Source organism: Echinops telfairi, unplaced genomic scaffold, assembly GCF_000313985.2.
Source record: "Echinops telfairi isolate 266 unplaced genomic scaffold, ASM31398v2 ScPeMD7_4;HRSCAF=17, whole genome shotgun sequence".
Lineage (NCBI taxonomy): Eukaryota > Metazoa > Chordata > Mammalia > Afrosoricida > Tenrecidae > Echinops > Echinops telfairi.
The window spans coordinates 25,896,981-25,902,459 of NW_022103900.1; the positions used below are offsets into that span (position 1 = coordinate 25,896,981).

General features: G+C 43.8%; 1 non-coding gene across 1 annotated transcript; it reads left to right on the forward strand.

Annotated features, from left to right (window-relative positions):
- The first annotated feature begins 1,150 nt into the window (after positions 1–1,150).
- LOC115873062 lies at positions 1,151–1,257 on the forward strand. The gene has a single exon (XR_004048209.1). It is a non-coding gene; the product is annotated as a U6 spliceosomal RNA (small nuclear RNA).
- The last annotated feature ends 4,222 nt before the right edge of the window (positions 1,258–5,479 follow it).

Below are 5,479 nucleotides of genomic sequence, written 5' to 3' on the forward strand. Positions count from 1 at the left end.
CATGATTGGAAGCAGTGGTGGTTCGATAGTAGAAATCTCCCCTCTCGTCGGGAGATCCAGGAGTGATTCCTTGCCAATGCTCCTTGTGCAAAGCTCTGGCCTTCTGTCAGTGGAGGCTTGGGTGCGGCTGTAATACTGAGCAGGTTTCAGTGGGCTTCCAGACTAAGACAGACTAGACCAACGTATCTGATCATTAACTTCTGGAAATCAGCTGATGGAAACTCTGGTTCCTAAGGTCCCTTCTCTTTGTGCATGTGTCACCATAAGTCAGGGACCTATCGGACCAGAGCTAACATCTAGCCATGATTAACAGCAAGAGAATGCACGAAACTTGTGTTGTTTGGAAACACAAAGCTTCAGTCATTATCTGTTACTTCTGCATCTCCTAACCTACCCTGACTACCATGTTGTTGTTGTTTTTAAAGAACCTTTTCAAAATGCATTTTTAATCCCACAAATTGAGTAGTACCCACCTAATATTGGGAAGGGGTGTGGAAGCATAAAAGTGTCATTTATCTTAATACAGGTGCTAAACTGCTGATATGGGTATTTAACTTAGCAGCTATATTGAAGGGTGACATCAGAAGATCAAGCTTGGAAACGCTGCACACTAGCTTTCACGAGCCTTGCCAGGATGCTGGAGATGCGCAACAATGCTTTGGAAAGCAACTAAACAAATGTGGTTTGTTCTTGGAAAGAGAATCCCTTCTTCATTTCCACTAGAATCAATATTGCTGTGGCTCACTAAGGAGAAGGATTTGGGGAGCATCAGTGTTACCAGCTATCACCTGGGGAGCACCGGTACCGGCTCACAGAGGTGCCCCTGCCAGACACTCTGGAGCTTGGTAGCATTTGCCAAGGAGGCTGTGGCAATAAAGAAAAGAATTATTACAGTTATTAGCTGAAAGTCAGAACGGATTCCAGCAGACAGACTTGTGTGTGAGCACAAATGAACTACTGTCAGGAGGTTTTCAGAAATAATTTGAGACTTATTGTAGAATTGGGAGTTTGAATCAATATTATTTCGACCACAAAGTAAATTTGACTTAAGACCGATCTAGACCTATGGCTAGATTATATAGCCAAACTATTTCATAGAAGCTGAAACAGATCAAGACATATTATTCAGTTGTTCAGGAATACCTATCTGGTGTTTGCTTCAGCAGCACATATACTAAAATTGGAATGATAAAGAGAAGATTAGCATGGCCCGTGAACAAGGATGATACGTAAATTCATGAAGCATTCCATATTTTTGTGTGCTAAGTCCATACGGAAGGAGCACATAGCCCATGTGTCCTAAAGATTGTCAATAATAAAATCCAGGATCAGAGGAGCAAATTTATGACAGCTTAGATTCTGAGCATCTGGTTTGCAGAAGGCTGTGGATAAGAGTGGAATCCCAAAGTTCCTCTGCAGAGTCCCCATGAGGATTAAACCTCCAACCATTGACCAGGCATGTGAATAGTCTTGCCCTCAGACAGAGCACAGTGGAAAGTGGTTACTAGTTAGGCTAAAATTTAACACATTAACATTTGTTTTCGTTTTTGGCCCATTTTTAATTTGGTTCAGTTTTGTGGGTTGAAGTTTTACTGTGTTTTATTTTGTTATTATTAGGGTTATGTGTATGTTTTTCTTTTTATAAAATACAGGATAGATGATTCCATAGATTCTTAAGAAGATTAATAGTTCCTTATTGTGATGGCTGGGCAGTTTGAGGGGGGAGTACAAGAATGAAGAACGTGTTCTAAAATTGATTATGATGATGATTGCACAACTTGTTTTAATCTGTTTAAACCATTGAATTGTATGGTGCTTGAATTGTTAAGGAAACCATTTTTTAAAGACTCTTATCTCTGGTGAAGCATATGCACCATGTGATCAAGTCTCCTGACAGGCAGTCTGGGCTACCAACTACATTTATTGTTGATTTTTATTATTTACTCTTAATGTTTGTTATCATGTTCCATGGATATTCATTTTATATATTTCGACTTTCATCTCATGCGAGAGTTAGGCTTTATATTAACTTGGTGTGTATGGGGGATGGGGTGGGCTGGATTCTCCCATGATATGATCTAACAAGTGTGGTCAACTCCATGATGGGATCTTCTATGAAGCAGCCAAGCAGGTAATCTGATCACAGTCTTGATACAATGGAGGGAGGTTTCGTTCCAGGCGAGGCCTATTCTTAATATAAATTGACAATATGTGGGAGCCAGCTCACCTCTCCTGCTCGATCTGAATCCGACATCTGCTTCATCAACCTCCTGCTACAAACTGCCTGTGGATTCCAGGAGCCCCGTGGAGGGTTGACCTTAAACTCATTCAACTCCGCTCTCATTAACCGGGTCTTCTTGCTTCATTTTCCTGCTTCCTGCTCATCACCTCTGCAGCTCCAGGAGTCAGGAGAAGCTTCATTTTATATCTGACCTACGGACTTGAACTGGACCGGACTTACCCAGTTCTTCATTTTCTGAGCCTTTTCTTGATACCTTGAAATCATGTTCTACATGCTCACACATACAAGAGTTACTGGCTTTGTTTCTCTAGAGAACACAGCCGAAAACACCCCATAATGAAAACATGTCTCTCAGAGATGGATGGAGTAAAGTGATGATGAGAAAGTATGGTCGGAAAAGCCCTGAGTCTGAAATAAGAATCTCAGATGAATAAGGAATTGACTTGGTCTTTCATATCACTCGTCATACCCCTTCCCAGACCCTCTCCTAGGAAGAAATTCCGCCTTTATCTTTCAGCAACACAGACTGTCCTTTAGCTTGGACTGCCATTGAGCCTACTTGAATATCAGCACAGCATCCGAACCGCCCCTCATCTGTCAGTTGGTAGCACTGTGGTGGCTTAGACGATACCAGTAGCTATGCCACTGCTATTTTAAATACTTGCAGGGTCACCCATGTCGAACACGTTCAGAGGAGCTTCTAGACGAAGAACGGACCAGGAAGAAGGCATGGACAGTGCCCATCTGAGGAAGTAGCTCCTGAAAAGGACTTCTGAATAGCCGTGGAACATTGTCTGATAGAGGGCTGGCAATGCAAGGCCCTCACCGCGGTTGTAGCCATGGGCTCAAATGTAAGAACAACGGTGAGGAGGCCTTTGGACCAGGGGGTGTTTCGTTCTGTTGCATAGACTCACAGTAGACTCACAGTGAGTCGGAGCCAGCTCCACAGTCGCGTTCTAAAGGAGCCCGCTGGTCTCAGTGGTGCAGTACTTGGCGACAAACCAAAAGGCTGGCAGATGAACCCCCAGCCCCTCCCCAGAAGAAAGCTCTAGCAGTCTCCTTCGGTAGAGATTAAGAGCTTGGGAACTCTGTGGGGCCGCTCTGTTCTGTCCTGCAGGGTTTCTGTGACTTGGAATCCACTCAGTGGCATGCGGTTTGTGGGTTCATGGCATTCTCTCCACCCTCTGAGGATGTAAACACACATCTCAAGGGTCATACTAATGTTTATCTTGTCCTGGACAGATGTTTTGACTATTCAAATGACACAATTTACAAATCAAATGTGCTGCTGTTCCTTTTATAGGAGAGATGAACTCCTCAGTGTTCCACATTTCACTCCACATTACCTCACCCTGGACCTGCCTCTCTCATTTAGTGGCAGTCTTCCTGAATGAGCAGGAAGGGGTTCCATGCACGGTGCCCTTAGCATATCACACAGTTACACTTGTCATTTAAATTCTCGTGATTTAAGCGAATGCACAGGGTTGTAATGTCTTGAACAAGTGTTTCAGTACTTGGACCATAGGTTCACAAACTTATTGGACCTACTGCCCCCATTTCAGAAGAAAGAAAAAAATCGATGCCACCCGATAGTCCAGGATAAAGTGTAGGTATCTATTTTTGTAGCATCTCCCCACCCTGGATCCTTCCAGCACCTTCCAGAGGTGGGTATCACCCACTTTGGGAAACACTGACCTCTGATCTAGAGAAGGGTGACTGCCACCTTCCATTGGCAGCCTTGGGGTTCATTAGGAATGAAAGACAGAAATTGGGCCCATAGAAACAGAGAAAGGGGGAATAGCATGAACTGGGAAGATCTGAGCAATATGAGTAAAGGAAACCCACCCATCATTGTGTAAGGTGCCCTGGAAGCACAGTGGGTTATGTATTGAGCTGCTAACCGCAGGGTCAGCAGTTTGAAAGCAGGAGCCTCTCCACAGTAGAATAAGGAGGCTTTCTTGGAAACCCATAATGGCAGTTCTGCTCTGCCATGTAGCATGGCTCTGAGCTAGAATTGAGTCGATGACAGTGATTTCTTTTGGTTTTTAGGTGTCTCAGGACCACAGTGATGGTTGGTGTAGAATTTTAGCCTTCTTTGTTGGAGACCAGGGTTTGAGCCTCAGCCAGTGTACCTTGAGAACTTTGAAGGATTGCATGTCACTCTGGTACTTAACAGGTGTCACTGGAGCTTCTAGAGAACAGAAGAAAGAAAGGGCTGGCAATCTACTTCAGAACATCAGCCTATGAAATCCCCCTGGGTCACAGCATCTGATCTGAAACCCGTGTGGAGTTTGGACCAGGTAGAGCTTTGTTCCATCATGCACGGGGTCACCATAGGTTGGGGATACATTGATGGCTGCCAACAGCAACAATTAGAGCAACACAGGTGGGTAAGTATGAAGAAAGCAGGCTCAAATGGGATATCTCATTTCCCCCCCTGTTTCCATTTATCTATCTATCTATTCATTCATTCATTTACAAACCATTTCATTAGGACACAATCCAAACATTATACCATCCCATAGTTTAATCATATCAAGCAGTATTGTACAATCTCTTCCTCAATCAGTTTCAAAATATTTTCTGCCTTCTGATTTCTGCTTTCCATCACCCCTCCCTCCACCGTCTCCCCTGCCATCCTCCACCCAGGAAGCCTGAATCTCGTTATTGTCTCTATGGATTCACCAACTCTGGGTTTCACATACTGAAAAAGAACAAGAAAAATACCTGACTTTGTTAAGGACATTTTAATCTTGGAGTGGTAGAGACAGTTATTTATAATAACTAAGGGCAAAGTCAAAAACAAATAGCAGTTGGCCTTGTCAAGCCAGGGCAGTTCTTGGGTGGGCTCAGGGAAGCATGCCTGGCTTGGAGCGCTGTCCAGCTAGGGAGATCTGCTTCTTTGGGGCAGGCAGCATCCGCCCATGCAGATGGGCACCACCTCCATCCAGCCCGCTCTCACCTTATGGCAGCTCTCTGGGATGGCCGTCTGGAAACACCATATGGGATATAGCCTTCCTCACATAATCCGATGGAGACTGTTTTACAGTTGCACATTATGAATATTTCATTCTCCTTCACAAATGCACTTCCAAGGTGTAAGTTGTTCCTTTATTTTTTTTCTGTGTTTCTTTGAGCCTTTGGATTAAATTGGACTTTCATTTTGACAACAAATGTTCACTTGTCAGATTTTGGATATTAGTACAGAGTTGAAAATTATTTAATCGTGGTAACAAT